At 42.1% G+C, this 27763-nt stretch overlaps 1 protein-coding gene across 16 annotated transcripts in view; it reads left to right on the plus strand.

Moving 5' to 3' along the window:
* The window catches only part of LOC309628449 (uncharacterized protein), an 88508-nt gene that overhangs the window by 41355 nt on the left and 19390 nt on the right, over positions 1–27763 (plus strand). For 4 of the 16 annotated variants that reach the window (XR_014244529.1, XM_082391572.1, XM_082391577.1 and 1 more), the window contains one exon: positions 12940–13030. The exons of 3 other annotated variants lie outside the window; for them this stretch is intronic. The gene's annotated coding sequence lies outside the window, so the exon portion shown is untranslated. Of the gene's footprint in view, positions 1–4; positions 140–704; positions 1113–2009; positions 2114–12939; positions 13031–18705; positions 25835–27763 lie in introns of those variants that run through there. 9 more of the 16 variants (XM_082391574.1, XM_082391570.1, XM_082391569.1 and 6 more) reach the window with 6 other exon arrangements.

Here is a 27763-nt window from a genome sequence, read left to right on the forward strand (position 1 = left end):
CCAGCCCCTTAGCCTTGGACAAATCCAGGAGATACGTATTATGGCTCTACCACTTAGCACCTGTGGGATTCTCCGAGCCTCGGTTTTCCTACCTGGGAGGGGCATCTGAAAACCATCTGGATTTCAACCAGTACTCCAGGTAATTCTGAAGCAGGTAGTCCTTATTCCATATTGAGCCAAATACACTGGTCTAGGCCATCAGTGAGATCTCACCAAGGGCCTCATGTGTCTTGTAAGATTAAAAATTTTGTATGGCACTACTTCAGGCTAAAACTCTGGTTAGTAATAAGCAGGGTATTTTCCCTGCATGTGTCTCTCAATAATTAGAGAAAGTTCCTGTCCTGGGACTGCTGAGAGGACCACGCCCAGGTCTGTCTCAGGTAAAGTATGAACTGCTGGTCAGGCAGCCTCACTACATCACATCAACCTGGGTTCACGGCAGTGACTGGCTCAGGGAGGGCCTGGGCAGTCTCATAACAGTCAAGGGCTGTTTCTAGATCTCTAAAAAGAAAATATTTAGGACAAGAAAGACATGCATCCATGAGTCTGAAATTCTCAAATCTTCCCCAAGCCACCTTCTAATTCTTGAGAGACATGCAGGGAAAATACCCTGCTTATTACTAACCAGAGTTAACCCAGGACTGAGCAAAACTTAAATAGTTAATATAACTTCTTGGTTTTCAACCCTTGTTGTCAACCTGTAGATAAAACACAGGACCGGGCTTCCCTGGTGGCGCAGTGGTTGAGAGTCTGCCTGCCAATGCAGGGGACACGGGTTTGAGCCCTGGTCCGGGAGGATCCCACATGCCGCGGAGCCACAGCTGCTGAGCCTGCGCGTCTGGAGCTTGTGCTCTGCAACGGGAGAGGCCGCGACAGTGGGAGGCCCGCGCACCGCGATGAAGAGTGGCCCCCGCTTGCCGCAGCTGGAGAAAGCCCTTGCACAGAAACGAAGACACAACACAGCCAAAAATAAATAAATTAATTAATTTAAAAAATTAAAAAAAACCAAACAAACAAAAAAAACAAAACACAGGACCATTTGCTGTGATTGCATAAGAAAATGTAAATGGGATCAGCACAGACAAACGAAACAAACATGGTATTGACAGAAGGTGAGCTGTACAAGGCGAGAGGAAAGACAGAGAGCTGTGGGGACACAAATAGTCTCAGGCAGAAAGAAAATGAAGAGATTAGGGGGAAAGTTGATACCATAAGAAAGTTGAGAGTATAGCTTATATACCAGAGCTAATATTTCTTGAGAGCTTCTGGGTGTTGGATACTAAAGGCTGCAAATGCCTTATATTATTTGCATCGTCATGAGCAACTCCGTGCGATGGGTATCATCCATTTCCTCGGTTTACAGGTGAGGAAACAGAGGCCCAGGAAGGTTATATGAATTACTCAGGATTGCAGAGCTAATTAACTGAGGAAGAAAGCTTCCAAGCCATGTGGTCCATGTCCAGATCCAGTGCTTTTAGCTACCGTGCTACCACTTCGCCCATCAATAAAGCTAGCAAAACTCCATGAAGTTACAAAAGAGAAGCAGCATGAGTAATGACATGAATATTATGTATTGGAAAAGAAGAGTGATGAGTAGTAGTGGGGGCAGGAGTTTATCTTCCTCCTTTATGTTAGGGTGTTAAAATGGATCTAAAATGGATATAGCAGGATAAATATAATGTTTAGAATTATGGGGGTGACATTGAAGTAGCGAAAACCTGTCTCTGGAGAGGGGAACTGGGGTTAGACGGGTTGAATTTCAGTATTATTTGAGTTGCTATCATGTTCATGTATTATTTTCATAAAAAATACTTTATTTAGAAATAGCTTCAACTGTGTAAATGCATCAAAACATGAAATTCAAAATTATCTTTAAATCTCTCATACATTTGTTAAATGCTTGCCTTATCAGGATCGTTCTTATCAGCTTTGAAGGCCATTTTTTAAAAATAAAAAGCCAAGAAGTATGAGTTTTTAAAATTAAAAATTGTCCCTGATAATATTGCCAGGCACCCCAGAGAGAAGGTGTGGAACTATTAGAAGCAACCTGGATATCAACCCTGCTTCTGGGAGGCAGTTCTGACTACAAGGGCAGGAGATTCTCTGAAGCCAGGTAGCAGGAGTTTGTTTTTTATTTTAACATTTTATTGGAGTATAGTTGCTTTACAATGGTGTGTTAGTTTCTCGTTTATAACAAAGTGAATCAGCTATACATATACATATATCCCCATATCCCCTCCCTTTTGCGTCTCCCTCCCACCCTCCCTATCCCACCCCTCTAGGTGGTCAGAAAACCCTAAGCTGATCTCCCTGTGCTATGCGGCTGCTTCCCACTAGCTATCTGTTTTACATTTGGGAGTGTATATATGTCCATGCCACTCTCTCGCTTTGTCCCAGCTTCCCCTTCCCCCTCCCCGTGTCCTCAAGTCCATTCTCTACGTCTGCGTCTTTATTCCTGTCCTGTCCCAGCAATCTCACTACTGGGCATATACCCTGAGAAAACCATAATTCAAAAAGGGTCATGTACCACAGTGTTCATTGCTGCTCTATTTATAATAGCCAGGACATGGAAGCAATCTAAGTGTCCATCGACAGATGAATGGATAAAGAAGATGTGGCACATATACACAATGGAATATTACTCAACCATAAAAAGAAATGAAATTGAGTTATTTGTAGTGAGGTAGATGCACCTAGAGTCTGTCGTACAGAGTGAAGTAAGTCAGAAAGAGAAAAACAAATACCATATGCTAACACGTATATATGGAATCTAAAAAAAATCAAAACAGAAAAGGTTCGGGAACAGGAGTTTTGATCCTCTGGAACCGTAACAAACAACTTAGAGTAAATGAATCAGGAGCCTGGGTGCCTGGAGGAGTCTGGAAGCCTCTCTGTGATGGTGTTCTTTGTTTTTACAGGTCTAATCTCATAAATGTTGCACTAGGCTCAGTGCTGTGCATTTTTAGGCTGTTATATTTTTCCACCTGTGTACTTCATAAAAGTAAGCACTTTTATGCTCCCTTTAAAAAGGGGATCTCCCATTTGAATTGCCAAGTGAAAGCTTTAGAAGGAATTCATTAAGCATACATATATGTGCAGTATCTCCATCTGTCATTGAAGTGAGTATGAATGTATGTATATCTATCTATCTATCTATCTATCTATCTATCTATCTATCTATCTATCTATCATCTATCAATCATTATCTCCCTGTTTACCTATCTGTATCAGTCTGCTTAGGCTGCTATAACAAAATATCATAGACTGAGTGTCTTGAACAACAGTCGTTTCACACAGTTCTGGAGTCTGGGAAGTCCAAGATCAAGGCAAATCCAGTTCCTGGTGAGTCCTCCTTTTTTGGCTTGTAGAGGGCCACCTTCTTGCTGTCTCTTCACATGGTGGAGAGGGAAAGCTCTGGTGTATCTTCCTCTTCTTATAAGAGCTAATTACATCATGGCAGCTTCACCCTCATGACCTCTTCTAAACCTAATTACCTCCTGAAGGCTCCACCTCCTAATTCCATCATACATAAGAGGATAGGGTTTCAACATATGAATTTGGTTGGGGGGGGGGGCACAGAAATTCAGTCCTTAACTTTATCTATCTATCTATCTATCTATCTATCTATCTATCTATCTATCTATCTGTGTATCTATCTCTCTCTCTATCTCTGTATCTATCTATCTATCTATCTATCTATCTATCTATCTATCTATGTTTCTCTCTCTCTCTCTCTCTCTCTCTATCTCTGTATCTATCTGTCTGTCTATGTATCTATCTATATCTATCTCTCTATGTCTCTGTCTATCTGTCTGTCTATCTATCTATCTCTCTGTCTATCTATCTCTACCTATCTATCTGTCTATCTCTCTATCTGTGTATCTATCTATCTATCTGTGTGTCTATCTAACTGTCTATCTCTCCATCTCTCTATCTATCTATCTGTGTATTTATCTATCTCTCTATCTTTCTCTGTGTTTCTCTCTATCTCTCTATCTATCATCTATGTATCTATCTATCTATGTATCTGTCTATCTATATCTACCTGTCTATCCATCTATCCTTATGTATAGAACAGTAACAGAGGCTTGTAAGTCACTTCTCTACATTATTTTATCCTTCCAAAACTCTTGAGAGGTCAATAGGCCATAGGAAAAGCACTGAGTTCAATGAAACACTTGAAGGTTGAATTAACAGTTTGTGATCACTCAGTCAATAAATGGTGATGCAGGGAATTCTACACACATCTCCTCTGTCCTCCTTTCCTCCTTCCCTCCTACTTGCTGACTCTATTCCAGCCACATTATTTACTAATTCTTCCCTGAGGACACTGGCATCCTTCCTCTGGGCCTTGCAGAGGTTATTCCCATGATCTGGAATGCTTTTCCCTCAGATGTCTGACTCATCTGCCTCCCTCTAGACTGTTCAAATTCCACCTTCCCAGTAAGACTTATCCTGTCTACCGTTTACGTTGAAAGTCTTGCTCCTCTCTGCCCACAATCTCACCTCACCATATACTGCTTAATCTCCATAGCGTTTATTCCTGGCGAACCTACCAGATAATGTACATGGGTTTCTGTTCTCCCTTCCAACTGGAAGATAGGCTGCACAGACTCAGGAATTTTGCCATTATTAAACCTAGTGGAGGCCCAGTAGAACTCTAGGGCCAGCCAGAACTGGGCACAATTGTCACTCTTGTGATTTGATATTTTAGTGGGTTAGCTCAGAGCCAAGCCAGTTATTAAAGAGGATCTTTTCTGCTATTTTAAGCAACATGGTACATTTGAGGTCAACTTAAATTTTCAGTAATTACAGAGCAGGTATGAACTCTTCCTTCGTTTTTCTAGACACATGAACCTGGATGCCAAATCTGTCCTCTCTGTGTGTAAAGGGAATATGTGAAGTTGACTGGCCTAAGTCTCAATTGAATAAAAAGATGCCCCAAAAGACATTTCAACATTTTCGAAAAGTACAATCATTAAGTGTGGTTCCTTTTCACACATCAGGGATTCTCTAGCCTCCAGTGTGGTCGGAGTGGTGAGGGGACAGAGAGACATATAGAGAAGTCAGGGTGAGTAACCCCATCTCTCCCTCCTCTGGACCTTAGTTCCTCCTGATTGTCACTTGTTACACTGAAAACAGATTTCAGGAGTCAGCACATGCAGCCATAATGTGTGCCTAATTCCACATCCCAGTCACTGGGACACAAAATTTTGGTGTCTTAAGTCTGGCTCACACATCACCACTCACATATGTCAGTTCTTCCTCTACAGCTGAGTCAGTGAGTAAAGACACATAAACAGAAGCAGATTAATATGAACAAGGTTTTATTGACATATATATATGTACATAAAGCTGGGAAAGAGAAGGGCCCATTGAGGCAAATGCATAGGGGGAAGGGAAGCATCTGAAAACAGCAGTGGGCATCCTGCCAGTTCCAAGTCTAGGGAAAACTGGCCAGGAGCTTGGGTCCGCCAAGTTAACAGTCAAGCCAGGGATGGCACAGTGGATGATACAGCCAGCTCTCTTCCATTCTCCTAACTGGAACTTCTCAAGTCTGGTGTAGTTCTGAAGTGAGCTCATATGCTCCTCACCCTCCAACACACACACACACACACACACACACACACACACACACTCTTGCACACCCCTGAGGTGTGGTCCTCCGGCTTGCTGTAGGAAGAGAGGAGGTTAAGTTTCACTTAAAGGGGCTGAGCCGCTTTCCAGTGAGGCAAAGTCCATTCATGGTGACACACAGTTTGCAGAATAAGATCTGCTCTTCATTTGTTGAGTTTCTTCATAGCAGAAAGGAATTAGCTGATGGCTCCTATGAAGCCCTGGGCAGGTTATGAGGCTGCCAGACTCCTATGAGCACAGGCACAGCTGCCCTGACCAGGAGCCTCCAAACACAATGCTGGCTCGTCTAAGTCAGAGGGGTGTCCTGACTCGGGGACCCCAGTGTTCTTCCTGAGAGTGGAGCTTCCTCTCTAAATACGGATGGTGCTATCTCCCATGGCACCACCTGGGTTTTGACCGGGGGTGGGGGGCAGGTGCTTTGTATGAATGTGGCACCAGAAGTGTATCCAGTCACAGCAGGTGTGGTGCTGTCCCCCATGCCCCCCCACCCCAGTTCTCAGCACAGATGGGTTCCAAGTCTGATGGCAGTTATTGACACAGGGCCTCCCAGCACCAGTGATGCTGTGCCCTCCATCCACACCACCTGTGTATTGGCCAGGTGGGTCCCAGTTGTAAGCGGGAATACCAGGTCCTTCAGTCATGGGCATGATGTTGTTCCCTCCTAGATGGCCACCACCTGGATTGTGGGCAGGTGGGCCCCTTGTGTTTGGAAATAAGGTAGAACTAGAAGTGTGTTGAAACCCACGGGTGGTAAGCACACTTGCAACTCCAATAGATGTGGTGTGCTCTGTTAGAAGGTGGAAACTGACATGTCCCTTGAGACAGATTTCTTCTCCTTGGTGATGGAACTTTTAAAAGTAGATTTTCTACGTCCAGATGGGCCCTGTGTGCAGTGACGGCAAGTGGAAACACTAGGGCCTCCCATCGTGGGGATGGTGTTGTCCCCTGCCATCACCGTACCACCTGTATTCAGCCCAGGTAGGCCCCAGGTATTTGGATTTAAGGTGGAATCAGGTATGTTCCCAAATGCTGGGATGGTGCCTGCCCCTCCTACTGCAGCAGCCTTGCCGTGGTCAGGTAGATGGCAGGTTGTCTGGCCCGAAGTAGGAACAGAAGCGGTGCTGAGTGCCCCACTTAGTCCTGCCCCAAAGTTAAGTGGTCTGGATGCCTCTGAATGAGTGAGGCCTGGGGCTGACACACCGACTCCAAGGCTCCCACTGGCCGTAGGGGCTGCAGGTCCCCTGAACAGTGGGCCCGGTGTGGTATCGGCAAAGAGCGAGCTACTGTCCCCAGTACTGGGCATCCTGGTGGCAACTCCAAAGCCAGTAGCAACGGACACAGCCCTGGGGAGAATGCCTGGGTTGTCGCCAAAGGCCGGCTGCGTGTTGCTGGTGGTGGCGAATAGGGAAGCTGGCAAATCTGACTGCATGATGCTGACTCGTGGTGGCTAGGCTGCAGGAGCGACTAGGACTTTATCTTGTGCTGAGGCTGCTGGGTTTCCCAATAGAAAATTATCGTTAGGCCTCTGCCCATCGTTGGCCCCCCAATGTGGCCTGAGACGGGAGACCTGGGTCTAAGGAAGCTTGAAGTGTTGGTCTATCTGTTGGCCGGTGTTGCAGGTAAATGAGTCGAGGCATGGGCTGAGGCATTGCTACCACTGGGTGGTGTGTTCCCAGAACTAGGAACAGCCCTGTGAAATGCCTATTGCTTCTGCCTGGAGACAGGGGCAGACTGGAAAATGACAGCCTGGGAAGGAGGTGTGGTGTCCATAGGTACAGTGTCAGAGCTGCTGCCTGCTGAAGCACTGGTGACAGCCGAAGCCGTAAATGGGGGGCTGGGGAAAGCAGGAGCCGAATGGAAAATGACAGCCTGGGAAGGAGGTGTAGTGTCCATAGGTACAGTGTCAGAGCTGCTGCCTGCTGAAGCACCGGTGACGGCCGAAGCCGTAAATGGGGGGCTGGGGAAAGCAGGAGCCGAATGGAAAATGACAGCCTGGGAAGGAGGTGTAGTGTCCATAGGTACAGTGTCAGAGCTGCTGCCTGCTGAAGCATTGGTGACGGATGAAGCTGTAAATGGGGGGCTGGGGAAAACAGGAGCCGAATGGAAAATGGCAGCCTGGGAAGGAGGTGTAGTGTCCATAGGTACAGTGTCAGAGCTGCTGCCTGCTGAAGCATTGGTGACGGCCGAAGCCGTAAATGGGGGGCTGGGGAAAACAGGAGCCGAATGGAAAATGGCAGCCTGGGAAGGAGGTGTGGTGTCCATAGGTTCAGTGTCAGAGCTGCTGCCTGATGAAGCACTGGTGACAGCCGAAGCCATAAATGGGGATCTGGGGAAAACAGGAGCCGAAGCTGTAGATGGGGGGCTGGGGAAAACAGGACCTGAAGCCATAAATGGGGGGCTGGGGAAAACAGGAGCTGAAGCTGTAAATGGGCGTCTGGAGAAAACAGGAGCACCAGGGAGAGAGGCCCTCTGCTGCCCATCAGAGGTCCCAAACATGGGCTGAGGGTTGGTTTGGGGGCCAAAGGGATGGTTAAAAATTGGGGTGGCACAGGGGACCATCAGCACAGGTGGGGTGATGGACACTGGTACCCCTGCAGGGTGCCTCTGCTCCACCCTGAAACCTGGGGGAGACCTAACAATGACAGCTTGGGAAGGGGCAGTAGTGTCCGTGTAGACACTAGGCTGCAAGGTCAAACTTCCAGATGCCGTGACCATGCTGGTGGAAGGGATTGCCACAGAAGTCATGGGCTGCCCAGTTAAAATAGGGGGATTGATGGTAGGGACTGGAAGAGGGGTAGGTAAGTATAAAGGAGGGGTAGAATCTACACAGATGGGTGTTGGGGGTTCTTTTTCATGGGACGGTGGCTGGACCTTCCTTATATTCTTGGGGATCTTTTTCCAGCGACACTGAATGTTCTTCTCCAAGGTGCCTGGGTTTTTGGCAGCAGCTAAGCACAGAAGCTTAGGAGGAGGGGGCAGCTCACCTCGATCCCATGTCAGTGCCTCGTTCCCCGACGGGGGCGACCTCAGCCTTGGCAGCGGCAGAAAAAGCGGCAGGGGAATCTTCCGCTTCCAGGGCCTACTGCTGGTAGATAGCAGGGAAGAGGAGCTTCTTGCTGGGATGCGTGAAGACTCTTCACGCTGCAGCTCCTTCCCAGACATCGGTGAGCCTGGTGATTTGGGCCGGTGGTCTTCACCCAGCGCTTTTTTTGTTGGCTTCTCCAGCAGCAGGGAGCAGCATGCGGTTGGGGCAGAGGACACCATGGCATGGGATGGGACCTTCACCTCCCTCTTCTCACCTCCTTCCCAGGCTGTCATTTTGCATTCTGCCCCTGTTTTCCCCAGCCCCCCTCTCCTCAGTGGGAGGTGACTGGATGGTACCAGCTTCCTGACGTTGACTCCCTGCTCAGGGCAGATGGCAGGCGCTGGAGCAGCAGGGTGGTCCCGGTCAGATGTGGCAGCCTCCCAGGAAGGCAAAACCAGCGGGTGATAGCCCACCGGGGCCCCACGGCGGGGCGGGCGGCGGGGCCGGCGGCGGTGGCGGAGCCAGGTACGAAATTTGCATAGTAAATTGCCCATGTAGGACCGGTTGTGCGCCAAGCGATCCGAGAACAGAGTGAAACTGGGAGAGCTTCTCCTTAGCTTCACCTCCTCTCAAGGTCTAGCACGCACTGGACACTGGATGGCTCAGCCTGGCGCTTGTGACATGTCCATTGTACCCGTCACAGAGAAAGGGTGGGCGGGGCAAGGGGTGGGGCGGGGGGCGCATGCAAGCCCAGCCCGTGGAGAAACCCCGGCCCAAAGGCAAAGGGCGGGGCCCCAGAGCCCGACCCCTTCTGGACTTTCTAGTGGCTGGGACTTCTCGCTGTGGGTGACAGGTGTTTGGCACCGGATGGGCCACCATGCGGAGACTGTTGGGGACTGTGGAAGCCTTCTCCTGCAGAGCTCACCCTGCCTGGGCACCGGCTCTGCAGGCCCCTCAGCCCTGTGTATGTATCGGCCAGCGCTTCCCCCACAAGGGGCCCAGGGGCCAGAGCCTGTTCAGAGCTGAGTGCAGGAGGCACCCAGAGCTTGCCAGGCTGTGGCCAGCCTCCTCCAGGGACCTCCCCAGCTTCTCTGCGAGGCCTGATGACGGGAGCACCTTCTCCAGGGCTGCTCAGCTGCCAACATCACCATGAGCCAGGTGGCGAAGGTTTCTGAGCAGGGGATGCAGAGCCCTGACCCGACTGGATGCTGCACCCCACGATGTCCCTTCCTGGCAGATAGGTTCTTTCTTCACTTCTTTTTCGAAATTTGGCAAAACAACATTTAAACCTTCGACTGTTCTTCAGGGTATACAGATGGTAGTGGCTTAGCCGGGATTCGAAGCAAGCCTGTGTGATTCCAGAGCTCGTGCTCTGGACTGTGGCGCCTCCTTATCATATATGCTTCATGTGTTGCTTTTTTTTTTTTTTCTTGTGGCCCTTATGGTACTTAGCCCTAAGTGCCATACGTGTGATGAACACGTACACTGCCCTGTAGGAGGTCTTCTTTTGTTCAACGCATGAATTGCTCATCCACCACACTGGGTTCTAGTCTCAGAAGATACAGGTCAGGGAGCACCAGTTGTCAGCATAGCAGCACCCCACATTTCTAATTGAGGCTTGCAGCCCAGATTTTCCCTTTGGTCTAGTTTGAAGGATCCAGATATGTAAAGCTTATATTCTAGATAAATCATGGGCTATCCGGAAAGAAATTCACCAGTAAGTTATTCCAGTTTCTCTGGCCTTCCTGGAGTATATCCAGTAAGGCATCTCATTCATGTCTGGAAAGCAAATATATCATTTATTGCAACTTCATCGTGGAGCGACGTATTGGTTTAAAGTACGATCAACACAATTTGGTCATTGTGAGTATGCCAGCTGGGTCCACTGTTTACTACACATATGTAACTCTAGCGATTCTTATGCCCAAAAGAGGAGACATACTCTTGGGTGTCTAGGGCAAGGGAAACATGTGTTGTTATTCAGGAGCTGGAAGCTTCAGCATGACAGGAAAGACTTGAAAAATCCTGGTCTACACATCACTTTACCTTGTTTGAAACTTGTTTCTTTGGCTTGCTTCATTGGAGTGTTTTCTCTCTCCTGGGGCTGACATTGTGTGTTCTGTATCACGCATGTGACATGTAGAAGTTTCGGAACCCAGAGTCATATAGATGAGTAAAAATTTATTTATATATTTTAGTTTAAAATCTATTGAAAATAACACTGGGCATAATTCATATATTCCAAAATTAGTTTGACCCTCTGCCCATGAGATTCTTTTTATGATATGTGACAGCTAATTTGGACTTCCATCCCCAATAAACTTTGAGGTTTGAGGACACAAAAGGTTTTGCTCAGACCTAAATTCTGTCTGAAAAAAAGGGGTAAATATTATAAGCCCTTTCTAACCTCTCCAGGAGCAGAAATGATTTACAGCTGTGGCATTGAACCATAATTCCTTGATCTCATTTGAGAAGAGTTCAGTAAGAAACAATGTCCTGATTTTTGTTTGTTTTGTTTGTTCCCTGTTTTCTTGTTTTGCTTACCAACAATCCATTGTAATTCATGAGTTTGTATGGCAGCAGGCTGAGTGTTCCCTGGAGCTCATTACATGAACTTTTGTTCCTAAAATGATTTTTGTCCCCTTGTTTTCAGCCCCTCTTCTTTCCTCTGCCCTTGACTATAACCAGAGCTCAGCAAAAGCTGACTGGCTTTGTGCAGACCCTACTTAGGGTAGTCTTTTCTTAATTATTTTATTCATGGCTCCTCCATTTCATTGTTTGCCTTCTCAAAATGTGTTGAAATCTTTCTGTGGTTGATGACTTCCACAATGTCTTGGCTTTTATTGGTTGCTTAATTTTGGTATTTCTGCAGTTTTATTTAAATATGGTTTCAGGAGGAACAGAAAGTAAAGGTTTCCTAGTCTGCCATCTTGAGCTGAAAATCCCTGTTGATTTTAGCATCCAATGTTCCCATTGAAAAAAACCCAACCTTGGCATTAATAGATGTAACACTCAAGATTTCAGCTTTTCTTGAGCAATCACTAAGGATTTAATATGTGGTCATTTCTAATGGGAAAATAATAACTATCTCATGGAGTTGATTTGAGGATTAAATTAGATAATGAACATGAAAATGCTTTGTAAGGTTTAAAAATCTATAAAAATGTTTTGTGTTATTATTTGATTTGTTGCTATTTCAACTTTAGCTGACAGTTGTTTATGACCTTGCTTATGTACGAAAATGCCTTCTGGTTTATTGTTTGGAAAGCCAGAATATATTTTTCAATAGCTGAATGGAAATGGCATCATTTGTGAAGGTTAAGGGTGAAGGCATAAATGTTTCTTGACACCTATCACTTTACAATGTTTTCAGGAACTAATTGACTCATGTATTCCTCTTCCAAATTTTGCTGAGGACCTCCTACCAGCCAGATGCCTTCCATCAGGTGTTGGAAAGCATTTTCTGGATTTTAAATGTCTTAGGCTTTGTGGGCCATATACAGTTTCTGTAGCTTCTCCTCCCCTTTTTTCTTCAACAACCTTTCGAAACGTGAGAACCATTATTAGCTCCCAGTCACACAGATCCAGGCTGAGCGCCTGATTTGATTTGTGGCCAGTATTTGCTGATCCCGGCTCTGCGTCCTCACTGAGGAGGAGGCGCATTTTTGAGTAAATCACTTCTTTGAATCAACTGTTGGTCTTCTGGGGCTTGTCCTTATTCTCCTACACTCTCTAATCAATATGGCATCCAGAGAGATCCTATTAAAACAGGTCAGATCATGTCACCCAAGTCTCTTCAATGGCTTCTTCACAGGAAAAGCAAAGTCCTCAAAGTGCCTCCACAGCCCTAGAAATCTGGGCCTCTGTTTCCTCTCTGACTGTTTCCTTCTCCTCTCCACTTTGCTCCCTCTGTTTTCCACACACTGACATCCTTTCTGCTCCTTGAATACTCCAAACCCACTCTTGCCTCATTGCCCTTCCATATTACTGTTCCCTATGCTTGTACTATTCACTTCCCAGATATGCACCTTGCTCCCTCTCACAACCTTAAGTTCCCTCTTAAATTTTATCTTCCCCAGAAAGCCCTCATTGATCACTTACTTTCAGATCGCAGCCTCCTCCTACCAGCTAACAATCTCCATCTCCCTTCCCTGCTTGCTGTTTTTCTCCAGCACTTACCTGATATACTAGTTATTCTACCCATTTATTTAATTTTTATTTACATATTTAAACTTATGATTTTATATTTGCTTCTTTACTTTTGTCTCTCCCCTCAGCTCGAGAGAGGCTATATTCATCTGTGTTGATCACTGCTGTGTTTCCTGAACATGCCTATAAAACATACTGAAGAAGGGTGCCTGAAATTTGGTAAGGGATCAATCAATTTTCTTGGCTGAATGAAGAAATATGTTCATAAATTAATGAACAAATCTCTGGGGTTTCTGAATTAAGGACTAATGGGGAGAGGAAGGCAAAGGGTTGGGACAGGGTACTGCAAGAAGTAGTATTTGGAGTACTCTGATAGCTATCCTAATAGATACGATTTTGTTCATTTAAGTAGTTTTAATGAGAGAGCTGGGAACTAGGGACACACAGCATCAAGAGTTTTATAATGCATTCTGTAGAGTTCTTTTTAAGTGTGTACAGATATCATCATTGAAAATATATGCATGCATATACACCTCAGTTACTTTATTTAGTGCTTTACAAGAGCCCCTCAGTGAAGGGGTAGTAGCAACTATCAGTATCCTTCCTTTATGATGAGCTTAGTTTATTCAAAGTTACATCATAATTTATTGGTAACTGAGAAACTAGACTTAGTTATTGAGTAGACCCTCCCTAGAAACCTATGACGTTAATAAAACCAACAAAAATTTGTTCAGTTTCCAATGATACACACACTACAGACTCAATTACGGGCCATCCATTTTAATGAAGGGAAGAAGTGATTTAACAAATACAGAGCAAACAGAATATTAAGTTTTGTCCTCCATTAATATTAGTAACGGATAAAGTAGGCTCCAGCGCCTTCAAGATAGCTTGAGACCATCATCTCTGTGTCATGGGCAGGGGAAGTTCAGCCAGGATGTCTTTCTCTGTCACTGAGAAAAATTTCCATAATATATAATGATACTTACTGAAACAGATATGGGGCATTTGGGTAATTAGGAATCCGTTAGCATATTTTTCCGGAAGCCTTGACTACAACATGAAGAAAGCAGATTTGGACACTTTCAGCTATGAAGAAGTTGTTTGGGTATTCATCTTTATGCCAAATGAAATAAGCTTATTTCATCTCTGCAGCTTCCCATATACCATTTTCCAACCTCTGTTTTGTGTTTGGAAAGACTTTTAGAAATTAAAAATCAAGTTAAAAAGTGAGTGACAACTTAAATGGTATATGGAATATTTTGCTGACTTACAGGAGCATGCAGAATTAAATATGACCCAGTTGAAATGTTAATTTTATTTCAATATGTATGTTGGGGTGGAGTCTTCAAGGTGCCAGAAAACAAGAATTCACCCATCCTGTTTGGAACTGCAGCACACACACACCTTCAGTTACCAGTTCTGTTCATTCCACAGAATCATCTTGAGAATACATACTGTGTTTTATGTACCTGGTATATATCTCAATTAGTTTGAAGAATTTCCCAGATACCTGTTAATATGTAGTTCTCCAATTCCAATCTTGCCACGTCCTGTACCAGTGACACAGCACATAGGAATTTTATTTCTCTTTCTTTCTCTGGGTTGTTCAGAACCCAACAAAAGAACAATGGAATGGCATCAAAGAGATCAGGGTTCTTGACCCAGATTTACCATAAAATAATTGTGTCCTCTTGGGAAAATTATAGTTATTCTAGGCCCCTTTCCTTTTCTTTACTTTGACAGAGCTGCACTAGATGACCTCAAATAACATTGCACTCTTTCAGTCGTAGCTTAGATGTTATTGGTTTTCTGAAACAAATGAAGACAATGACACATGAAGCTGTGCAACATCTCTGTGACTATGTTTTCTTAGAGTTGCCTCCATTTTACAGATGATGAGATGGCTGAGCCCAGAAGTAGATGTTTTGACCAGAAGTTCCAGAGTAAATGGAACTAAACCACAAGTTTCCTTTTTTCCTGATGCTCACTTAGCCAAAACATAGGCTTCTGAATATTAAGCTGTAAAGCATATTATCAGTATACTTTAAAAGAAGCTGTTCTTCTAGGATTTCCAATTAATAGCAGGAGGTTTTGAAATTCTTAAAAGATCGTCTAATTTTGTGAAATTTACAGCTCTATTTTCCTGTCAAGTAAGTTGTATTAGTGCCAGACAATCATCTGAGCTTCTGGATGCTTCTCTGAACCTCTTGAATTTTTCTTCTTGCTATCTGAAATTCATGCCAGATAAGCCTTTTTGTAGAGAGTATGTACAGACTTGTCTATTTTCATCTAAGAAAGCGATGCAGTGAGTCAGGATGGAGGTTAAGCCCTCATTCTCAGAGTGGTATTGAGCTCCTGGTGAGATATAATCATCATTTCCTCAGAATCGAAAAGCAGTTATCTCAAGTTTTTAATGCCATTAACTATTTATACATTTACGTATAATACATATATTTATTGTACCTACGAGGTGTGTTCTCTTCGGGAAGTACAAAGCTATTTGAGACATAGGTTGTTCATTTTTTTGTTTTACCACAAATACTGTGACCCTTTGAGCAGGAAGGTCTATATTTTACTAACATTTAGAACAAGCAGCTAACATGGTGTCTAAGATGTAGTCAATAAATATGAAATAGATAAATGAACACATTTTTAAGGAAGGGCCAGGACATGAACAAATAGAAAATTTTCATGTTCAGTCACAAAGCCACAACAGGCATAAAAATGATACAGACAACAAGTGCTACGGTCATTCAAAGAAGGCATAGAATAGATACAACAAGGATCTCCTCTATGGCACAGGGAACTATACTCAATATTTTGTAATAACTTATAAGGGAAAACAATCTGAAAACGGAATCACTGTGCTGTACACCTGAAACTGACACGACATTGTAAATCAACTATACTTCAATTAAAAAACAAACAAACAGACAACAACAACCAAAAAAACCCAAAGAGATCATAGAAGTTCTTATGAGATTCCATAAGAGAAGAGAAGACAAATGAGGACAGGAGAGAAGGCTTTTGAATCAGTTCAGAGGAGCAGTCACAGAGGAACTAGTCTTTGACCTGAACTTGAGATTAAGATTAAGATGAATTAATCTTAATTAATTAAGATTGCAACACAGGGATATTACAGATGAAGGTAATCACATAAACTTACTATACTGAAACTTGCAGAGGTTATGAGTGTTGTTCAAGATCCCAGCGCAAGTGCATTGTGGAATCAGAATTTTAAGTGAGGCCTAATGAACTAAAAACAAACACAAAAACAAGCCCTTCCTGTGATAACCACGTTGCCTTTGAAGTCTTTTTTTTGATGGGTTGGTAGAAACTGGTTCCAGTGTTTTGCACAACTGTACAGTGTTTCTTGCAGGAATGACTAGTTCTGTCCCCCCGCGGCCCCCCACCCCCGAGTTGATCCTCAAAGTTTCCTTTAGAATGGACTTGCTAAAATGCAGACATGCAAGTATTCATGACGCCTGTGTCTAATCATTTCTCCTGCCATTGCCTACTTCACTTCTGGATTATATGAACAATTCACTGTCTTCATTTATGCTTTTCCCTCCTCCAAGAATTCCTTTCTCCCTATGGGGCATCTGGGAAACCCACTTCATTTTTCAAAACTCAATTTACATATTATGTCTTTTGTGCACTCTTCTTTTTAGTGTTGTGATCACACACTCCTTTTTGCTACCCTTGCACTTCTGCATGCCTGATTGTTGCACTCGCTACACTGTATTGTGACGGTATTTTTCACATATCTCTGTGTTCAAGGAATGTTCTGGGCAACATTCCTTGGGGCCAGGGACTACCTTTTCTCATCTATTGATGCTGCCTTAGCATGTTACTTGTTGTGAAGTAGTTAGTTATAAAAATGAGATTTGAATAAATTAAAAATTGTTATGTACATATTACTTATTATCACTTTACAGATATAACAGGAAAAAATATTAATGTTGGTGCTGAAAGTTCACTTCTAGTAAATGGTGGTGGTACTTGACTCTACTTATAATATTTTCCCCACTATTTTATATCTTTCTACCTGATAGCTCTTCTTTATTTCCATCTATGTTTCTTTATCGCTAAACCAAGAAAAGCAGGTATGAGGGTAGGGCTAGGCCATACTTGGCTGGAATAGTAAAGAAATTGTGCGGGGTTTTGGTGAGAAAATCCTGAAGCATACAGGTCTGCATCTTCCCTTTGAGGCATGTGGAGGGGTCTGCTTCTAAAGAGTTTTATTAGCAACTAATCAAGATGCTTTTGCACAAGGCTCCTGATTAGCTGTTGGTATACTGAGAGTGAATCAGAGTTAGCGTAGTTTCTGATTTCTTTTACATTGTCAATGTGGATGATCATTTTTTACTGCTGGGGGTGGTGGTGGTGGGGAGTGAGGGAATGTTCCTTTCCTGCTCCTGATGTTTCAGTCCTGTCAAGAGAGCTCTTAGGGACATTTCAGCCCTGCTTCTTTACTGACTCTGCCCCAGGGTGATCAAGTGTCTTATATAGAAAGCTTGAAAAGAATTAAGTGAGCATGCTTGCCTTGACTAATTCTGTTCTCTCCCTTGAGAGTGTGAGTGAGTGTCTTCTGTTTCTCTCATTCTGCGTATTACTAGTTAGTAAATCTCCCCAATTCTGGGGTTCTGTTATGTGATCATTTCATTGAAACTGGATTCACTTGAAACCCTCAAGCCAGGGTTCTCAACAGTAACAGGAGTATTCGGCCCTCCGTCTTTTCTCTTTTCTCTTATTTCCTAATTTATTCCAAACCAAATGGAATTAAGGCATTGTACTTGCTGGAAGGTAATTAAAAGACCCTAACATTTGGTGCATTACCTGGGAACACTGAGAAATAAAAAGAAAGGAGCAGACATTTTGGAGAGGAAAATGTCCATGTGGAAAATATTTTGGTACTGCCAAGGAAGGTAGTCTAGTGCCTTGGTCTTTAATGTATGGTGGGAAGTTGAGACCTTTGACTGTTTGAAAATATTTAGGTTTGTGCAGTAAACTGCTGAAGCCTAGAAAAGGTTTAATGCATGCTGTATAAGTGTCCTCCGTGCTTGCTGGGAGACTAATTAACTTGGAGGCTTAACACAATAGAAATTTACTATCTCACAGTTGTAGAGGCCAGAAGTGTGATATCAAGGTGTCAGCAAGGCTGCTCTCCCTACAGATGCTCTAGGGGAGATTCTATCCCTGCCTCTTTCAGCTTCTGGTGGTTGCCAGCTTCCTTGGCTTGAGGCCACATCACTCAGTTTTTGTCTCTGTCTTCACATCACCCCCTTTCTGTGTCTGTATCTTCTCTTTTTTCTGTCTCAAATGTCCCTCTGCCCTTCTTGTATAATAAGGACAATTGTCATTCTATTTAGGACCCATCCAGATAATATAGGATGGAAATCCCATCTCAAGATCCTTAATGAAATTTGCAAAACCTTTTTTTTCAAACGAGGTAACAGTCAAGGATTAGGACATGGATATATCCTTTTGGGGGCCACCATCTAACCCACTATACCAGACGTAAGATACTTTGATTTTGGCTGATGGCTGCAGCTTATGGCGTGGGAGAGTGGCTGTTTCTTTAGAGCCACTTAAGGTAAAAGTCTGACATAAAAAAAGGGGCGTTAGGGAGTTGTAGATGACTGAGCAATACCTGGAGCGGAATGAATAAGGCACCTGGAGGGTCTTTAGTATACAGAGACCTTTACCTGGCACTTGACTTGAGAGTGTGCAGGAGTTTACAGGGCAGGAAAGTCTCAGGCTGCCGTCCACCTTGCCTTACTCTTCAGGTACAGTTTTTCCCAAGCAGGCTTGACTGAGACAAAGACTCAATTGTAAGGAAAACATGTTTTGTAGAACTTGTTGGCATTGACACATATGGTCTACCGTAGGCTCAAGTGACTCCCTTTGCATGTGGACCCAAGCTGACACTGGATTTGTCCATTATGTTGGAGAAAGAAATGTTCTCTTAAAGGCAGCCGCCTTTGGTCTATGCAGTTCCATAGCAGGAGGCAGTGAAAATGGCCATGGCGGCATAGGACTGTCATATCTACGCATCAGAACTGGAGGTGTAATGTCACTCGACAGAAGCCATAATCAGTTCAGTACTGCAGTGTGAACCACAAGGTCATCAAGGAGGAAGGATAACTCAAGAGTCCATGTGCGACAGATGCTCAGGGCTGTGCACTGCACATGGCAAATTCATCAGGCTTCAAAGATTCCTCCTGGTTCGAAGTTTGCAGGTCAGAAATTTCAAATAAATGGCATAGACTAATGGACATCCTAGTGAGGCTAAAGCGAAAGAGACTTTATCTTTCTCTCAAATGCCATTGAGTTTCTGCTATGTTCTTTGGTCAAATTCTGTACTGGATTCTGGGAACAAAAATGTGCCTAGTTTCACTCTTCTAGGAGTGGGGGATTGGCTTGTTTTTGAGATTGTTTTTAAATTCTGGGGATAGTGCTGTAAAATCAAATTGTATCTTAGTAACTCTTTAGACTCTTTAAAAGCATGGTTCATGAGAGACTTGATAAACTGATAAAACAGCCAAGGCCCTGAGAGACCCACACCCGTGTCAGTGAGAGAAGTCCAAGCTACAGATACTGAAGGAGCCCTCAGTCCCATTCAGGCAATGAAAGCCCTGTCACTGAGAATGAACCAAATGTACATTTGGGAGGATTGTTTATGGACATTTAGGACTTTGGATTTTTAACACACAGTAACAAGGAAACTTGATTTCAAAACTGGACTTTAATACTTTGGGACCTTAATTCATAAGAGCGTTTAATGTGTGCCCTTTTAATTTCTCTGTGAAGAACTTAATACTGGCAAAGGTGTACTTTCAAATTTGCAACATTTCTATGATTTCTGAATTGTATTACTGGATGCTTTTATGTATTTAACCTTAGTGTGTCATTTAACCTCATCAACTTTCTGTGGTTAGCTGTGCTGTGGATGGCTGGTAGAACAAAGAGTTGTTTCTGATCATTGGATATGAGTAGCCCTGGAGTTAGCTTAAATTAATGCAATTTCTCACCCATATCAGAGACTTCTGGGATGAAACTCTAAGTTGTCCACCAGCAGTTCCCGGAGGCCACTCAAATGAGTAGCCCTATAAAAGTGTGAGCAGGACTGTCCTGATAAAGGTCTATTCTTTTTCCTGAAGGGAGAGCGATATTCCGTTAATTACAGGCTTAAAGGCATAGTTGAGTGGGTTAAGAGATTGAAAAAAACAGGGAAGCATTAGTGACAATTTCCCTTCTCCTTCTTAATGGTACCTCCATATGAAGGGAATTTGATTAGTATAACTTTTAACCTCCCTGCTCTTAGGTTCACTGACACTGGCTGGGTGAGGTGACCTACTTGACTGGCAAAGTTAGGAAGAGTAACTGGCCATGCTTTGCTAAGCTCTTCTTTCCTTCATCTTGGGAGTGAGTCTGGTGATAGAGAGACAAAAGTTCTCTGCTCCACTGTGGACATGAGTTTGGTAGACCCTTTCACATGGGTTTGCCTGGAACCAACTTGCTGCAACAAAGTGGGTAAGTCTGGATAATTCTAGAATTCAGTTGACAGACTCACTTGGCTGTCTCATGAAGCCCCTTTTTCCATCATAGGCTCTAACAGTAAAAAGTGACATAATGTGTGGGCTCCAGTGCAAAATGAAAATATAGTGCCTCTTGTTCAAACTGCAAAGAAAAAGTGTTGTTGAAAGTATTTGCACTGGGGTGCATAGTGTCCTCCCCAAATTCATGTTCACCAGGAACCTGTGAATGTGCCCAAGTAAATTCTTTTTTCAGATAGAATCGAGATAAGATGACATCATACTAGATGAGGGTGAGCCCTAAATGGGTTCTATGGGTTGTTCTCTCTTCTCTTTTTCATATATGTCATCTTTTTCAGCAGAAGTGTTTGGCTAATATTGGGAAGTGACACGAGTAAGAAAGTATATGATAAGATTCCTTGGACATTCTTGTTTCTTAAAAAACAACTGCTTTCTTTCTGTGTTAGAAGTAAGTTCCGATTCAAATGGAAAGCATGGCCTCCCGGAGCTGTTAACACCTTCACTTAGTCTTGGATGTGACCAGTAGCACAGAATTCTGGTGGAACTCAGTAAGACTCCAAATGGGTACCAAATAAGCATGTCATGGAAAGCACACCATAAGCAGGGTGAAAACTAGATGTGAATGGGGCAGCAGGAATGGTGGCAGTCACACATATTGCACGTCTCCTCTGCTCATGCGTATATTTTATTGTCCCATAAACTTTACTTACGAAACGTAAGTTCAAAGATAAAATCATTAAGAATTTCAAGACAGCAATAGCAGAGCATGAAAGCAAGCAAGCGTGGGGCCCTTCTGAGCATGGTTCATGCGGGACTTGATCAACTGGTAAAAGAGCCAAGGCTCTGAGATACCCACACCATGTCAGTGACAGGAGTCCAAGCTAGAGATATTGAAGGAGCCCCCAATGCCACTCAGGCACTGAAAGCCCTGTCACTGAGAATGAACCAAAATGTAAATTTAGGAGGATAATTTATGGACATTTAGGACTTTGGATTTTTAACCCACAATAACAAGAAAACTTCATTTCAAAAGAAAGTGTGAGGTCTTCAAGTTTGCTTTGGTTATTGAGGGTCCTTTGTGGTTACATATCAATTTTGGAGTCGTTTCTTCTATTTCTGCAAAAATAGGGGATTTTGATAGGCATTGCATTAAATCTGTAGATAGTTTTGTGTAATATGGACATTTTAACAATAGTTCATGAACATGAGATGTCTTTCCATTTATTTATGTCTTCCTTAATTTCTTTCAGTAACACTGTAGTTTTCAGCGTACAAGTCTTTCATGTCTTTGGTTAAGCTTATTCCTAAGTATTTTATTCTTTTTGATGCTATTGTAAATGGAATTGTTCTCCTAATTTCTTTTTCGGATTGTTCATTGTTAATGTGCAGAAATGCAAGTGATGCGTATATGTTGATTTCATATTCTGCAAACAAACTTTGCTAAGTTGTTTTATTAGTTCTAATAAATTTTTTGTGAAATATTTAGCATTTTCTACACCTTTTTCAATAGCTTCCCTTTCAGCATAAGTGTATCCTTCAATCTAGGGGACATTTTGATCTCCATCTTAGGCTTTCATCTTATTTCTCAACTTATTCAGAGTCTTAGTTGGTTAGTGTTCTCCTTATTGTTTGCCACTTTGGAGAATCCAACAAAATGTTCTACTCAAGGTGAGACCTCTTTTCTCTTCCACCTCTGAACCTGAATATCACTTATTACTTACTTCATTCTCTTAGAACTTAGCATTCCAAGTTTCAATGGTGATCTTTCTTAAAGGAGGTCAATATGCTCACCAAATTCAAGACCTCTGGTGAGTTGTGTCAAGTGTGTAGGAATCATATTAACTTCTTGGCTGTTAGCACCCCTGGAAACATTTCTAAAGTGGCGTTTGAGCTTGATATTCAGGTTTATTGGACACCGCATTAAATAGTTTACCAGAATAAGAGTAGGCTGGTCTTTCCTAAAGCAGAGTTTATCCAAGGGTGACCTTGTAGCCACCTGCATCAGGCTCATCCCCGTTGAGTCACTGAGTGCCCTCAACCCCCCTAAACTGTAAACTCCTTATAGACAAGAATTATGTTTTATAGCTCTTGTTCCCCTTCCCTATACCTAAACATGCCTGGAATAGAAGGTGCCTCTACGAACAGGTGTTGCTTTATTTTAAACTATATTAAGTACATGTATATGTTCATTTCCCTGTGGGAAAGGAGGCTACATTCCACAGGATGCAAATATCAAGCCTTTAAACTTCCTTGAACCCATAGATATATAAATAGTTGCATAACTATCCTCCCTCTATACAACTCTAAGATGATCATATCAAAGTATGGTCATTAATTGTGTTTCATTGCAAACAGATAATAAGCAAAGTGAAAGGAACTTCTTCCACCAAAGTAAAGGCCAAAGGTCAAAAAGTCAAATTAATATGGGATTTGTTATTATTCTAAATAGTAAAGAACACTGACAAGAAATATCACAGTGCTGGTTGCTATTATCATCTTTTCATTTTCCATTACAGTTGTTTATATTATCTTCATGGGATGTCACTGAAGTTATCAAGGTTTTTTAATAGTCAAATTAAAAAGCGAAATCCCTTGAAATGCCAATACAAGGAAAAATGAGTCAGAACATGAAAAAATGTTTTAGACAAGTTGACAACATATATTCTTTGCTCATTTCTCTTTTTGAGACAAGTTCCATCTTATTCACACCCACATGTACAATAGACTGAATAAAATACAACCCCATCACTCGATGGTGATAAAAAAAGGAAAGACAAGCTGGTTCCAGAAAATTCCTCTATTTATTCCTAGTGTCTTGTTGCATCTGGCAAAAAAGAGCATTTTGAAATATTCTCTAAAGTTTTGTATTTTATTTTATAATAATTTGCTTATTTATCTCAATGTAAATATTAAAAACGAATGAGAAATATTTTAACATTTGGCATTTGACTATTCCTATCTATTTCCTTAATGTTTCCTTTGCCTCGTATGATGATGTTTTGGGATAGACAGCACATACCACTCTCATACTCCCCAGACTCTACAGCCCCATACACACGCAAAATAGCTCATGGGGATGTGTTAACATACACTTGGTTGAGGCAGGAAGGCTGTAGAATACATCGTTTTTACACCTTAACATTCTAAGTGTTTTTGGAAAGTAACCCTAGTTTGAGTGCAAGATCCATCGATTTATCAAATGCATTTCAGGTATACCTAGGTATGTCCAGTCAAATGGTAAGGCTATATTACTGGGAGACTATTTACATAAGCAAGTGAAAAGACATCAGTGAAAGAATATATTATAACCAAGAGTCAGATATAATACGTCAGTCAAATAGAATGTAGATCCCAGAAACATATCCACACATATAAGGACAATTGATTTTTCAACAGAGGTGCAAAGCCAGTTTTGAGCAGAAAGGATAGTCTTCCTGACAAATGGTGCTGGAAACATATAGCACACGGATATTGTGCATAGATAGCCATATGCAAAAGTATGACCTTTGATCCCTACTTCACACCATATAAAGAATTAACTAAATGTAGATCAAAACATAAATCTCTAAAACTTGGACAGAATCTTTTTGACCTTTGTTTAAGCGAAGATTTCCTAGAGATGACACCAAAAACAAGATCCATAAATGAAAAAAAGTGATAAATCGGGCTTCATCTTTGGAAGCCATTATTAATAAAAGAAAAGCCACAGGTTGGAAGAAAATATGTACAAATTATATACCTGAAAAGACTTGTGTCTCTAACACGTATAGAACTCTCAAAACTCAGTAATTAGAAAATTTTTTAAAAATTAACAATATGGGTAAAATATTTAAAAAGAGATCCTGCCAAGGAGGTGTATGGATGCAAATAAGCACATGAAGTTGCTCAATGTAATGAATTATTATCTAAATGAAAATGAAAGCCCCAGGAGATGCCACTACACACCTATTGAATGGCTAAAATTAGAAAAGTCCAAGCACACCAAGTATTGGTGAGGCAGTGTAGGAACTGGAAGTCTTTTGCACTGCTAGTGGGAAGGAAAATGGTACAGTCACTTCAGTCAACAGTTTGGCTGTTTCTTTATAAGTTGAACATACACCTACCGTATGATCCAGCCTTTCTGCACCTAGATATTTATGCAAGAAAAATGAAAGCATATGTTCATACAAAGACTTGTACGTGGATCATCATAGCATGTTTATTTTTAATAGACAGAATTGTAACAACCTCGAGCACCCATCAACAGGCGAATGAATAAACATACTGTGGTATACTCATACAGTGAAACACTACTCAGCAAAACAAAGTGATAAACTATTGATACCCACAAAAATATGAGTTACTCTCAAAATAATTACATTGAGTGAAAGAAGCCAGATAAAAGAGTCCTCACTGTGTGAATCCATTTATATAAATTTCTAGAAAACTGCAAACACATCTCTAACGATAGAAAGCATATCAGTGGTCACTTGGGGGTGTGGAAGGGTGGAATGTGAGGGGAAAAAAGGGGCTTTATGAATGAGGCATAAAAACACTTGCAAGTGATGGATATGTTCCTTTTCTTGATTGTGTTGGCAGTTCCATGGGTATATGCATATTTCAGAACTTAAATTGTGTTCTTTAAGTATGTGCAGTGTACTCTGTGTCCATTCTATTTAACAGAGCCATTACAAAAAGGCTAAGAACAGACGTTTGTCTCAACAAATAAATGTAGCAAAGAACAGAAAAGTCAAGCACAGTATGATCGCTGTCAGTTGAATTTTCCTATAGTTTATTTCCCTCAAAAAATATATCCCAGTTCTTAAAAGAGATGGGACTCTTAATAAAAGGTAAAAAAAAAAAAACCGGAAAAGCCATCAGCAGGGTGAGCTCCAGCTACTTTTCAATTGTGAGACCCTAGGTGCACGGTGCAGACATGCTAGGATGTTTGTTCTTCCTGCCCAATATTTTAGAGAGGATATTAAACACCCCCGTTAAATGCCTGCAAGTGATGGCCAGAGTGGAGTTTGGAGAATGATGGCTGTGATCTTTAATATGGTTGTGCCTTTGTAAAGAGTCTCACTCAGAATTTCCAGGGTAATTTTGGAGTCAACTTTTTTTTGTTTTTTGGATGATATATATGTCTAACTCACCTCAAGAATATATCCACGTAGACTTGAAGTTAGGGACCAGCTGGTGTAAATTTGTGTGGTTATCTCCTGACCTAACCTTTTAGCTTCTCTTTGTTCCTTGACTGTAGTTAAGCTTCATCTTGCCTCAGGGCCTTTGTATTTGCTGTTCCCATGTTTTGGAAATATTATTTCCAGAAAAATTGTCCATAAATGATTCCTTTCTATTCTTTGGCACTCATCTCTTAAAGATATTTTTTCCTTGATTGTCCTACTAGCCTAACTTAGTCCCAATTTATCAGATTACCTTACTTCTTTCACAGAATGATAATAAAAACAAATATTATCTTTGGTGTCTCTTTGTATTTAGATGAACTTCTTCCCAAAGAACTCAAGTCCCACAATGACAGAGGTTGTTACCTTTCTTATCCCTTATTCTGTTTCTTAGAACTGTGCCTGGCATGTAGTAATCACTCGAGGCCTGTTGACTGTGTAAAGAATATGTGAGTAGATGAACAGATTTGGAGTTATTTGAGGTCACTCTTAATGATGGCTGGTGTTGGTGATTAAATTAAAATTGTAGGTTTTAGAGTTGGAAGTGATCTTGCTGAGTCTCACAGCTATGGCAAAACTCTCCCTACTGTAGCATCCCTGACAGATGATCAAGTCTGAGCTTGAATAACTGTATATGAAAGACCCTAGCCAGGGCAACCTCCTAGCTTTCTTCCAAGCAGGTCACAGCCTTCCGTGGGAGTTTGCTCCCTATTATTCAGCTGTAATTAGGAGAAAACGGTTTGATTTACCCAGAATCATCTTCTCTCAGTCTCCTTGTTCTAGTTCCTAGAGAATAGACAGGATAGAGTTTCCTCTAAATTACATCCTTTGGGTTTGCATTCCTGCTTGTAACAAAATCAGCACCGTGCTATGGCAAAATTCCCCTTGATTGTCTGCCACTTGTTGCTACATTGCTTGTTAGTGTTTAGAAATAATTTGTGTTAATGTTCCACATTATAATTGATGGAGTACAGAAATAAAAGAGATCTCGGGGTTATGTCAGAGGCAATCAGACAGATATTTTAACTTACCCTTTTAATGCATTTAATGCTGACACTGTGAGGAATTGAGCGGTATAGTCACCGCGTTATTGCCATTGCTGAAAAAATGTATTTATGGTGAAATTTATGGTAATTTTGAAAGCATTAGCTGATGGAGGAATTGTCAGCTACATCTTAGAGCTCTGAGCATTTCTCAAAAAGTTGTGATACGAAACACCTCGGCCTTTTCTTGTATTTCTGTTATGTTCAGCTACTTCACAAAAAGCATTCTTCATATTCCTGAAATAATGATGGGCTTAGTTGAGATTCTTTTGGGTCCTAAGGGAACAATATGTGTGCATAATAGTGTCGAGTTACACAGAGCCTGGATGTTTGGCTCCAGACTGAAAGCCCCATGGAGTCGTTTTTTCACATCTGTTCACCAATGTGTATGAATGGGAGAAAACCAAAGTTCTGGTTTGTTCGATCAAGGGGAGCCACACTCCTTTTACTTTTGCTGTGACAAACAAGTAAAAAGGTGTAAAATATCTGAAAAGAGCCTTTTCGTGTTTGGTAGAACGCTTAAGTGGGATGTAGAGAATATACAACAAAAAGAAAAGCAAGTGAGTACTGCTGGCAAACTTTTTCAAGGACAGCTAACAAAATAATAATAGTAGTAACAAAAATAGTAAGATTGATTTTAAAAGCCTTAAGAGTGGCATGGATTCCTAAGCACTCTACCTGTATTAACTCCACGCCACAGCTCTGTAAAATGGGTGAGGTTATTAAGCCCTTGTTTTTTCGAAGAGGAAGGGAAACACAAAGAAGTAACACTCCTGAAGTCCCACCACTAATAAGTGGTGGAGCTGGGGAAAAAAGATCCAGGCAAATTAATTTCAGAGTTAGTGCTCTTAACCAGTAGGTTATGTCCCACAGGTAATATTTGCACATTTTGAAATCACTTTACAAATACTATTTTTACCCCTAAAGTACACGGGGAATACCCAGGGAAATTGGCATTATAATTATTTTTATATCTTTGCCAATAATCTGATAACTTTTGGCAGTTCAGTATCCTTCCCCAACTTCGTAAAAATTCAACCTACAATCCAAAACAATAAGGGCTAGTGAAAATAAATGTCTTGTAAATCCAGTTCTAGAGAGCAACTAAAGGGGCTTCCCTGGTGGCACGGTGGTTAAGAATCTGCCTGCCAATGCAGGGGACACAGGTTCGAGCCCTGGTCTGGG

The sequence above is a fragment of the Balaenoptera borealis genome, assembly GCF_965194805.1.
Source record: "Balaenoptera borealis genome assembly, chromosome: 1".
Classification (NCBI taxonomy): Eukaryota; Metazoa; Chordata; class Mammalia; order Artiodactyla; family Balaenopteridae; genus Balaenoptera; species Balaenoptera borealis.